Below are 12,949 nucleotides of genomic sequence, written 5' to 3' on the forward strand. Positions count from 1 at the left end.
TTTGTCCATCCCCAGTTGAACCCTTTCTCCTCCTTCATCCCACTTGACCCCTGTGAGTGACTGGACAGGATGTTCAATGCACGCTGGACCATCCCGAGTCCTTCTCTGGCATTTTAAAATTTGCCAGCCAGAGAGAGGAGGGATGTCACAGCTCCTTTCTAGTGGTAGATGGGCGCTCTGAGACTGATTTGGTTGACAAATCCCCAGCTGGGCAGCACCCGCGGGTCAGCAGCAGGAAGGGAAAACGCAGATGGATGCAGAGGGTGGGATTTGAGCATCTGACTCCAGCCCTCCATGAACGAGGCCCACAGCCCCTGCCTTTCCCGCAGTTTGGTTACATGAGCCAATAAAGCCACTGACTGGGATCCCTGTGCTGTGCTCAAAAGTGAGGCACGAGGGACCACTCCACGAATCCCCCGATTGCCTGTGAGGCAGGATTGCCAGAGAGATGGATGGTCTTCGGCCCGTCTCTGTGCATAGACTTGATTTGCTGTATGCCCTCTCCATTTGGGGGAAGCCAAGGGAGAGATCTTTGGAGGGTTGAGGCCCTGTGGCCTTTTATCTACACGCCCATGCTGGAAGCTGCATGACCATTCCATGAGTCCCTTCAGGATGACACAGTTCATCAACACTTGTCCCCTCAGGGGACTGATGTGTTGCTTGCTCCAGTATTCATTTTCCTCTTCTTAGTGACAGAACCTTGACTTTACTGAAGGTAGCGAGTCATCTTTCTCAAAGGCATTTCCCATTCTCTCTCTCTCTCTCTTTCTTTTTTAAGTAGGCTCCACATGGAGTCCGGAGCAGGGCAAACCCACGACCCCGAGATCAAGACCTGATCTAAGATCAAGAGTCAGATGCTTGGGGCACCTGGGTGGCTCAGTGGGTTAAAGCCTCTGCCTTTAGCTCAGGTCATGATCCCAGAGTCCTGGGATCAAGCCCCACATCAGGCTCTCGGCTCAGCAGCAAGCCTGCTTCCCTCCCCTCTCTCTGTCTGCCTCCCTGCCTACTTGTGATCTCTCTCTCAAATAAATAAATAAATAAATAAAATCTAAAAAAAAAAAAAAGAGTCAGATGCTTAACCTACTAAGACTACCTAGGCATCCCTCCCACTCTCTTTTGACGTTGGTACATCATGTGACAGTCTAACTAATGAAATGCAGGTAGAAGTATTTTGTGGTACTTTTGAGGAACCTCTCTAGTCAGAAAGAAAAGATCTTATTCCCGCCTTTTTTCACCTTTTTTCTGTCTAAAACTTGGAATTCTAATAGCCTTCTTGAACCCTGTGACAATAAACCAGTGATAACGCCATTGTCGTTCAGGATCTGGGTTCCATCTATCTTTCTGCTCTATCTTCATTAGCTCATTACTTGCGGTCCAGGACAGCTGTTACAAATCTGTTCAGCACTTCTCATTAGGTTCACTTACCTATAACAGACTAAGGCCCCCCAAAAGTAGCACAACAAGGCAGAAGTTCATGCCTCTTAAAAAAATTTTTTTCTGCGGTGGCTGGCTGGCTCAGTCAGAAGAACATGGGACTCTTGATCTCAGGGTCGTGAGTTCAATCTCCAGGTTGGGTGTAGAGATTACTTAAATAAATAAACTTAAGAATTTTTTTTTCCTTAAAAAAGGAAGTTCTGTCTTATTCATACTACTGTTAATTGGGTTCTTTGTCTTACATGCAACTAAACCTAATCATCCATCAAGTAATACTGGTGTATGTTGGAGGAGTCAATGATGGAGCCAGTTCCAGCCCACTGTGAGTTAAGGGTACTTCCTCGTGGGAATCTGCTCCCAACCTTTGGAATCTTCCCAAACTAGTTAGGGCCTTCACCAAGCAAATGAGGTAGAGTGAATCCACCTGAGCTACTTCTGCGAGGAGGGAGGCTGAGAGGGTGTTACTCTTAACTGCTGCCTCTTTACTGAGGACAAGACTTCAGGTTTCATATGGAAAGTTCCCTGCTTCTTTGTCTCCTCACCTGAGGAGGTCTCTCTAGGGCCTAGAGTCCTGGACAACCAGGATCCAATAATGTGAGCCACATATGCAATGTAAAATTTTCTAATAGCCACATTAAAAAAAGTAAAAAGAGACTGGTAAAGTTAATTTTAATATAGAGTTTACTTAACCCAAAATATACAAAATATACAAAACTTTCAACATAGTCTAACCAATATAAACAGAATCATTATAAATTGTATTGGATCAAACGTAATTAATATAAAAATTATTAATAAAATACTCTGCATCTGGGGCTCCTGGCTGGCTTAGTCATTAAAGCATGTGATTTTGCTCTTGGGCATATGAGTTTGAGCCCCACATTGGGCAAAGAGTTTACTTAAAGAAAAAAAAAAAGAGGACACCTGGGTGGCTCAGTGGGTTAAAGCCTCTGCCTTCGGCTCAGATCATGATCCCAGGATCCTGGGATGGAACCCCACATCAGGGGTCTCTGCTCAGCAGGGAGCCTGCTTCCCCCTCTCTCTCTGCCTGCCTCTCTGCCTACTTGTGATCCTTCTCTCTCTGTCAAATAAATAAATAAAATCTTTTAAAAAAAGATATTTTACAGTCTTTATTTGTTCCAAGTTTTTGAAATCCAGTGTATATTTTTTACCTACGGTGCATCTCAGTTTGGGCTGGCTACATTTAAGTGTTCCATATGGCTAGTGGCTACCATATTGGATGGAGCAATTGGATAGGAATTGCTGGCTGTAATCTGCCTCTGGTTGTAATCTCATCTTGAAGTTTTTGCTTCTCTGCCTGACTCTTTATATTGATGCTTTTTTTTTTTTTTTTTTTTTTTTTTGGAGTGCTCTCTTGGATCTTTTCGATTTTCTTTACCTTGTGGTCCATATAGTCATGGTCCAGCCCCATCTCTCTTCTGTGCCTAACCTTGACAACCCCAGATGTCTGAAAGGGAAGTTCAGATGTGCAAAGTTCGTCCAGTGCTCCTCAGATACACGGCTGATCCTTCACACTGGCAGTCTCACTCCAAACGCCAAGAGTTAAGATCTTGCAAAGGAAACAGAAAGCGTGGGAGGCAGAATCGCCTGATGAGTGAGGTTACTCTTGATGTTAATCACTTGGGAAACTGGCAAGTTCTCAGATTGGAAATAAAAACTGGAGCACAGGGTAAGATCAGGTGCAGAAAAGCTTTCTCCCTTGGATCTCAGTTGCCCAAAGGGTATTTGAGGTCATTGTATGGCTCTTGGCATCCAAGAACAGGCAAGGACCTGGAACAGGAGGGTTTGAGGCCCAGGGCTGGTACATTTGTACTAATTCCCATGGATAGAGCTCTGATTTTCAGACAGCACTCTCTGAAGCTCCTAGTTTATGGAGATCATCTGGGGGCTGCCTGGACTAGAATATAAGGGGAGTAGAGAGGATGCCTAGTGGATAGAACTCCCTAGAGGACAGAACTCCCCAAACTCCCCTCAACCTGAACAGAGCCTCTTTTATTTATTCCTATATTAAGGTTTTGCCTAACAATTCATTTTTTAGATGGCGCCACTACTTAAAAAAAAAAAAGAAAACCTAAAACCTGAAAATGACTGAGATGATTTAAAAAAAACCTGATGCTCAGAGAGGATAGGTGATTTTCCTAAGATCACACAGCTAGTCAGTGATAAAGCTAGGATTCAAATGACCAGGTCTATCTCATAAAGTTAAGCTCCTTTTATAAGAGAAATAGGTAATTTCCTTGGCTCACTTCAAAGATATGTGCTGCCTGGAAAGTCATGAGGCCAAGAAGAGATCTCACAGAAGAATGAATCTCTTTTTATTTATTTTGAAAGATTTTTATTTATTTGACAGAGAGAGGTATCACAAATAGGCAGAGAGGCAAGGAGGGGAGCAGGCTCCCTGCTGAGCAGAGAGCCCCATGTGGGGCTCGATCCCAGGATCCTGAGATCATGACCTGAGCCAAAGGCAGAGGATTAAACCATGAGCCACACAGGCACCCCAAGAATGAATCTTTAACATGTAGTGATAGGATCTGGGCATAATGAACTCTGGCTGAGAATGTGCCCTACAAACAAAGAAGTCCTGGGACTCTACGAAGAATTCTGACATTTTTATTTATTTATTGAATGTGCCCTAACAAGCAAAGAAGTCCTGGGACTCTACGAAGAATTCTGACATTATTTATTTATTTATTTATTTATTTATTTAATTTATTAAGAAACTGTGTGTGTGTTTGTGTGTGTGTGTGTGTGTGTGCGTGTAGTTTTTGTTTTGTTTTGTTTTTTTTAAAGAAAACTGAGGGCTGGAGAGGCTGGCTGGCCCTGTCGGTTAAGCGTCTGACTCTTTTGACTTTAGCTCAGGTTATGATCTCAGGGTTGTGAGATCAAACCCTGCATCGGACTCTGTGCTGGGTGTGGAGCCTGCTTAACATTTTCTTTCTTCCCCTCCCTTGCTCCTCCCCATCATCTCCCTGATCTCTCTCAAAAAAAAAAAAAGAAAGAAAGAAAGAGAAAAATGGTTTGAAATATTTAAGAATACTGAAGCCTGAGTCAACATGGCTTCCCTGGGCTCTTCAAGCCTATATTATCTTTGTCTATTTGTAACACCACAGAGGTCAAGAGGACTTATGCCTTAAGGGGTTCATAGCTGCATAGGAACATATTATCAGGATCACATCCAGCTGTTCTCCTTCTAAACTGAACATTCCACATAATTTTTTAGTAAAAAAAGAGAAGGAAGGAAGAAAAGGGAGGGAAAGAGAGAAGAAGGAAGGAAAGGGAATGACTAAAATGAGACAAAGCCAGGCAGGCCTCCTCATTATTCCTCCAACACCCTTAGCATGTTGCTGCCTCAGGGCCTTTGCACTCCTCTTTCCCTCTTCAAAATCCTCACACCTAACCCCTTTCCTTCACTAAGGTCTCTGCTGAATAGAAAGCGCTCCAATCCTTCTTTTTCTTCATAGCATTTTTCACCCAACATATTATACTATACCTACTTATTATAGGTATTATACCTATTATACCTACTTTAAAAAAATTTTTATTTATCTATTTTTTTTTTTTTTTTTTGGTCAGAGAGAGAGAGAGAGAGAGAGCAAACAAGCACACAGGCAGTGGGAGCAGCAAGCAGAGGGAGAAGCAGGACCCTCACCAAACAAGGAGCCCGATGTGAGTCTTGATCCTAGGACCCTGGGATCATGACCCAAGCAGAAGGCAGGTGCCCAAACGACTGAGTCACCCTGGTGCCCCACTTTTAACTTTTTAAAAAGTGTATTTATTTATTTATTTGGGAGAGAGAGAGAGCACAGATGGGGGGAAGGGGCAGAGGGAAAGGGAGAAACCCACTCCCTGATAGACCCTGGGATCATGACCTGAGCAGAAGGCAGATGCTTAATTGACTGAGCCACCCCGGTGCCCCTATTATATATACCCACTTTATTTATTTATTTATTTATTTATTTATTAAGATTTTATTTATTTATTTCACAGAGAGAGAGACACAGGGAGAGAGGGTACACAAGCAGGGAGATTGGGAGAGGGAGGTGCAGGCTTGTTGCTGAGCAGGGAGTCTGGTGCGGGACTCAATCCCAGGACGCTGGGATAATGACCTGAGCCGAAGGTCACTGATGCTTCACTGACTGAGCCATTCATGTGGCCCTATATACCTTCTTTAAAAAATATATCATTAAACTTTATTTCATAGTTTTGAGGAGTACTGGTCAGGTATAGAATGTTTGTATTTACTTTTTTTTTTTTTTAAGTAGGCTCCATGCCCAGTGTGGGGCTTGAACTCACAATCCTGAGATCAAGAGTCACTTGCTCTACTGACTGAGCCAGTTAGTGGCCCCTGGATTTACTTCTTATGGATCATTTCCATTTCTCCATTAGAATATAAGCTCCTAAACCATAGACTTCATTTTGTTCACTGCTGTACTCTCAGATAATAGAACAATGCCTATCGCACAGGAATTTCTCAATAAATGTTGAATGGAAGAATAACAAAATAAATCGTGGTCCAGACACAGGGGGAGTTCGGAAACAGCGGCCATCTTCCAAGGGGCCCAGAGATGAGGGTGATTGCAGTTGCCCTCAGGGTGCCTGTCATTTGTCTGGGTTCGAATGGCAGAGCGCAGTGAATGTTGGCAGGGCCAAGAGAAGTCCCAAAGAAGGCATTAATCACCTTGGCAGCACCCTAAAGGCCTAGGGAAGTGAGAGGCACAGGCAGAGCCATGAATTGCGACCTCACCCAAGATTTTTTTTAAGTAAGGTCTATGCTCAATGTGGGGCTTGCACTCTCGACCCAGAGACCAAGTCACATGCTCTACAAACTGAGCCAGCCAAGAGCCCCAAGATTTTTTTTTAAAAACAGCCACCTGCAATCATTTACTTAATCAATGAAGTTTTAATGAGGCCCCACAATGAGCATAACCAGGTGCCTGTTGGTTCACCTTCAACAAGAATTGTGTCTTAGGGAGTATTTGAAAAATACAAGGAGAGGGCGAACAACCAGCTTCAGAGGCAGGCAGCCACTGAAAGCCAGAGCCTTTCCCTGGGACTGTGTCTGGGTGACAACGCTCCTGGATAGCTGATTGGTGTTCGTGTTGGTTCTGGGCAATGATTTCTAGGTCTAGATGGGGTTATCTGGCTACGGACTTTAGGTGGCATTGGAGTCCCTGTGTACTCTGGCTCCCTGGGAGAGCTGTGACATCCACTTCTTTCTCTGTGGTAAAAGAGAGGTTGGAATTGAAATGCATTAGTAATAGGACTAGATGGCTCTATCGTTAACCACCTGCCTTCAGCTCAGGTCATGATCTCAGGGTCCTGGGATCGAGTTCCATGTCAGGCTCCCTGCTTAGCAGGGAATCTGCTTCTCCTCCTACCCCTCCCCCTGTCCATTCTCTCTCTTTCTCTCTCAGATAAACAAATAAAACCTTAAAAATAAAAAAAAGTAATAGGACTAGATGAAGCCATGATGCTTCACCTTCAAGAGACCCACAGGTACTTCAGGCTTTGGCAACTCAGAATGATGTCATTTAGCCATGCCCAACCACAAGTTGTGTGGGTTTTTTTAAAAGATTTTATTTATTTATTTATTTGAGAGAAAGAGAGAGAGAGGGAGCAGAGGAGAAGGGGAGGGAGAAGCAGACTCTGCGCTTAACGTGGAACCTGACACAGGGATTGATTTCATAACCCCAAGATCATGAGCTGAACTGAAATCAAGAGTCAGAGTCTTTACCAATGGAGCCACCCAGGTGCCCCCCAAGTACAAGTGTTTAGGGCCTAGTGCTTCTGGATACTGAGACAAGACAGCACCACCCAAAGACTGGAGACATCTACCTCTAGCATAAATCTAGATCGGGGTATGTGAAGAGAGACACAGGGATGAAGAGGGTCATAAAATTTCCAAGACAAGGGCTGCAACCATTTCAGGTGAATACAAAGATTTTTTTTCAGGAGGCCAACCAAAGGGGATTTGTAAGGAAAGCGGAATCAGACTAGAGGAATGACCCGCAACCCCCAGGAACTGTTTTGAGTGTTAGATGGCTTGAAGAGCTTCAAGTCTAGGACCATGGTCACCTTTGCTTGAGTCAGCATGCCCTGGATGAAGAGATACTCTGGGATGGCCATCTCAGGCCATAACACAGTGCCTCTGTTTCTAGAGAGTTGATTGTTTTCCTTGTGGGGGGAAGAGGTTTCTGAGTTACTCTTCTGAAGAGAATCCCCAAATTCAATGACTTAAAGAACAAAGAAGCTGGTTTCTCTTTTGAATAATGTCTGAGAGGAGTATCTAGGTCAATACTAACTTTGTTTCTTGAGGTTATTAATGGGCTATGTTCCTTCTTCTTGTGGCTCCTCCATCTCCTCCAGTCTTATTTCCCTGGCTGAAGCTGGGCCATCATCACCTTGTCCAGATTCTAGCAGTGGGGAGGTAGGAAGAGACCCTGAGTCAGCCCACATTTAGAAACTTGAGGCCAAGTTCAAGGAATAGAAATTGAACTATGAATCCTTTGAGCATAAAGACCTATTAAAAATTCATCTTTGTGGGTCATCTGGCTGGCTCAGTTGGTACAGCATGCAACTCTTAATCTCGGGGTTGTGAGTTTGAGGACCATGTTGGGTGTAGGGATTACATAAAAATAAAATCTTAAAAAAATTCACTTTGCATTTTATATCCTCAGAACCTAGCACAGTACCTACACATAAATGTTGCCAATAAATACATGTGGAAGTTTGTGTTCGTCAAGTTTCTTTTAGTTGTAAGAAAATATTATTGAGAGCTTAGTGGGAAGCTTCTCTGCGTGACTTCCTAGAATTTACAGAAAAAAGTTAAGCACGAAGTCTCAGGAAGAACAGGAACTAGCACAGCTACAGGGAACTCAGCAGCTGGTTCATGGACATTTTCTGTAGGGCAATACTCTGGATTCAGCTCCCAAAACCCTCGGGCTTGGTTGTTATTGATTCATTGAACGCTCCAGATCGACAGGCAACAGAATGTGGCTGTCCCAGGCTGGCCCAGCTGTCATCTCCTATCAGTCAGCCCTAGCCAGGAACGGGGAGGAAAAACACAGACAAGACCCCTGGGTGCCAGCCCAGGGTTTTGGACATTTCCAGAAAAGGGGAAATTGTCCCATGAATTATCATTCAAATGCCTGACCAAATCCCCTTTTAGGAAGTCTTAGAAGCTTCTGTTTTTTAGGTGCTGGAGCCTGGCTGGGCAGGTGTAGCTGCTAAGCAATAGGGTGGGCTCTTCAAAGTCACTGAGCCTTGGAGGTGGTTTCAAAAATGCATATAGCTTGGAACACACACTAGGCAGTGGTAATCTTGGTAGGGTCCCAACTTGTTATTTTCATGCTTTACAAATTTCCCAGGAGGGTCTGGCAAGTACCTTGAGGGTCTGATGAACCCCCACCGTAAGTGTGGGTCTATGTGCTTCTGGAGAATCCGGATCTTCTGCCTTGCCCTGCCTGTGCTTGAACCCGAGGGATGAGCAGAAGTTCAGTCCAATCTCCATTCCACCACTAAGACCACACCTTGGCTTCTTGCCCTTCCCTGAGCCAGAAGCATGGGGCCTCCAGTATTGCTAAGTAGTTTGCCTAGATGTCCTATTCCAAGAGACTTCTCTTGAAAGTGGGTGGAGTGGGGTGTCTGAGTGGCTCACTTGGTTGGGTGACTGCCTTCGGCTCCAGTCATAGTCCTGGAGTCCCGGGATTAAGTCCTGCATCTGACTCCCTGCTCAGCGGGGGGTCTGCTTCCCCCTCTGGCCTTCCCCCTCTCATTCTCTCTCTCTCAAGTAAATAAATAAAATTAAAAAGAAAGAAAGAAAGAAAGAAAGAAAGAAAGAAAGAAAGAAAGAAAGAAAGAAAGAAAATGGGTAGAAAAAAACATTATTCCAGAGCAAACTTTGTACCAAGAGCCACAACTTACCTGTCCCAACCTTCCTGGAGATGCCACTGTGCTCTGACACAAACAGGAGACACAGATATTTTATATTCTTCAGTGAGTAACCCTTCATGATCTTGCTTGTCGAAGTGAAGAAGGGAGGCTGGCTGTTAACTGTCTGTCTCCCCAGTAGGGTTTAAAATTAGGAAGACTGCTCAGTCAGCCTTTGTCACACAGCTGGAAAGACTAGGAAATTAGCTATTTGTGTGAGAACTTGGACAGCTTGACTCAGCTGTTTTAGAAGGCATCAGATACAATTATCTGGCAACTAGCCAGCCTAGATTAGCCAAACGGACAAAAGGGACTCCCAAACTGGCTTGAATTAATGAGAAGGAAAAAGTTCTGCCTACTCTAGAGCGCCATTCATTCCTTTTGAACTCTCATTCATGGCCCTGTGTGATGATACCTGGTTTCCAAGTGGGACATTGGGCTCACCCAGCTTGAGTTACCCACAGAGGGTAACTGGAGGAGGTTTATTGGTTATTAACTGCTGTGTAACAAATTACCCGAAATCTCAGCAAGATAAAACAGCATTTATTAGCTCCGTTTCTGTTGTTAGGAATCTGGGCACAGCTTCACTGGGTAGCTCTGGTTCAGGATCTCTTCCATGGCTGCCGTCAGTTTGCCAGCTGGGGCTGCAGTCACCCCAAGGCTCAGGGATAGGATCTGCCTCTGAGTTCACTCACATGGCTGTGGGCAGGCCTTGGATCCTCTCTATTTGTTGACCAGAGACATCTTCTCCTTGCCATATGGGCCTCTCTGTAGAGCAGCTTATGACATGGTAGCTGGCTTCCCTCAGAGTGAGCAAACGAGAGAGCAAGAGACAATGTCCAAGATGGAAGCTGTAGTCTTTTTTGGAACCTAATCTTGAAAATGGCATTGTTTCACCTTGGCTGTGTTTTATTTGTTAGAAGTGGCTCACTAGGTCCAGTCAAAAGTCAAAGGGAGGTGATTCCCCGAGATACCACTGGGGGTCATCTTATGGGCTGCTTACCAGAGGAACTCTCAGAGATACGATGCCACTAAGGGGTTTGTCAGTTCCAGGAGATGCCAGGACAGAGGAGTGGTGTTTATCAAAGACACGGACTTGAGGCCAGAGCTAGGAAGCTGGGACGTTAGAGTAGAAAAGCCAGGCAGAAGAAGAGCCAGGTTGGGGAAGATGTGGGGGAAAAGACCAGAGAGGTAAAGTATAATTCTCATCACCTCATATCAAAAGGTACTTGCTATTAACATGGTATCATTGGTGAGGTTCACCATTTTGTTCAAATTCTTCCAGTGTTCACCACTGAAAACCCTTTTAGTTGACTTTTCTGTAGATTTGACACACTGCCCTCATGGCAGTGGTTTCGTTTTGTTAGCACTTCCTAACTTGCTGATGCTATAAGATACTCTAGGTTCATTGTGTATATTTCTTATCTGGTCCTAGACTCAGCCATTCCTCCAAGGAGCCTTGGTTCCTTTTACTGGAGAATGGTATTAGAAACCAAGATCTGGGTAGCGCCTGGGTGGCTCAGTGGGTTAAGCTGCTGCCTTTGGTTCAGGTCATGATCTCAGAGTCCTGGGATCGAGTCCCGCATCGGGCTCTCTGCTCAGCAGGGAGCCTGCTTCCTCCTCTCTCTCTGCCTGCTTGTGATCTCTCTCTCTGTCAAATAAATAAATAAAATCTTTAAAAAAAAAAAAAAAAACCAAGATCTGGGTGCTGGGTGTGCTCAACTCAACTGTATTTTCAACTTTTATTATTTCCTCACCTAAGATAAAGTGTGCTGTACTTTTGCAAAGGCCTACTTTTGTTTCCATTATGGCTTCCTAGTTTCTTTGTATACTTTGATATTAATTCTCTCTTCTGCTTTCTCTCTACATTTAAAGGTGCTTCCATGGTCTTTGTTTGGACTGATGTCCATGGGTTGCCATCACTAGATTCTTCAGTCACATTTACTGTTTCAACTCCAGACTTAAGCTCCTGCAGCCATTTCTTTCCTAATGTAAGGGTATTGATTGCCATTTTGCAAAGTAAAACTATAATATTTGCCTTGAGTTTGTAAGCCTGTAAAAATTAGAATTCTGTAAAACCACTGTTGGGGAAGGAGAGAGGGAGCTTGGTTGAGTTGGGACCCTAAGCCAGAAAAGGCCCGAGTTTCATGAACACATGTCCATTTTTTGAGCTTCATAAAAACCTTGGATCATGGGGAGCCTGAGTGGCTCAGTGGGTTAAATCCTCTGTCTTCGGCTCAGGTCATGATCCCAGGGTCCTGGGATCAAGCCCCACATTGAGCTCTCTGCTCAGCAGGGAGCCTGATTCCCTTCCTCTCTCTCTGTCTGCCTCTGCCTACTTGTGATCTGTCTGTCAAATAAATAAATAAAAACATTTAAAAATTTTTTTTAAATTTAAAATTTTTAAAATAAAAATATTAAAAAAAACTGGATCAAAGACAGACAGAGCAATATTTATGGTGTTTTTGTTTTTGTTTTTAATAATTTGTCTCTGTGGCTACTACCCTGAAACTCAAATATGGCCCCAAATCCCTTTCCCTTCAGTTTAACAAACACAAACCAAGACTCTTCAGAAAGAGCTTTCAAAATAAACACACATACGCATGTATAAATGAAAATGTGAAAGCACTGATTTTTTACAAACAGCACAAAAAATGGTGAGCTAACAGCACAATTTTCTTGTCCTGAGATAACCACGATTTGTCCAACTTTCTTTATTGTAGACCTGGGATTCTTCAAACCCTCACTGCTATCAGTCAGCCTGAGAGGGGAAGGAGGGAGGCCAGATGGAAGTCTAAGGTCTTTCCTTGGCCTTCCTGGAAATGAGCTCCCATTTGCCTCTCAGACCAGCCTGGGAAGCCTGGTTGTCTTGGCACTTCTCTGGCCCTCTCAGATTCTCCCCGATTCCCAGCTTACTGATTCCAGTGCTCATGGTCTGGGCTTCAAGTCAGGTAGGCCTAACTTTCCAAATGTCCCTTCCTGTGTCTTGCTTTCTCTTCTTTTCCTTCTTTTGGGGGGGAGGGGCGTAGGTGGGTGGTCTCTCTTTATTTGCCCTGGAAGTTCTACTCTTTTCTCTGTCCAATAAACCTATCCAAAGAATATTCCTGACGGTCCTTACAAGTCTGGTTATACTCTTTCATGGAATTGAACTCCTTGATAGCTTTAGGTGTAGTGTTACCTTTGCCTAGGTGATATCCGGAAGGTACTGCCTCCTTAACTTAGAACCCATCCCTTTTCCAGTGTGTGGTTGCTGCTTTCTCTTCTTGGCCTCCTAGTGGCCAAGAAAGGTTCTTTTCTTAGCCTTGGAAATGTTCAGTTCTTATTTTGTTTTTTGTTTTTTTAAAAGATTTTATTTAGGCTCAGGGCGTGATCCTGGAGTCCCGGGATCGAGTCCCACATCGGGCTCCCAGCTCCATGGGGAGTCTGCTTCGCTCTCTGACACTCTCCTCGCTCATGCTCTCTCTCACTGTCTCTCTCTCTCAAATAAATAAAAAAAATAAATAAATAAAAAATAAAAGATTTTATTTATTAATTTGAGAGAGAGAGAGAGAGCGAGCACAAGCAG

The sequence above is a fragment of the Neovison vison genome, chromosome 8 (genome assembly GCF_020171115.1).
Source record: "Neovison vison isolate M4711 chromosome 8, ASM_NN_V1, whole genome shotgun sequence".
Lineage (NCBI taxonomy): Eukaryota > Metazoa > Chordata > Mammalia > Carnivora > Mustelidae > Neogale > Neogale vison.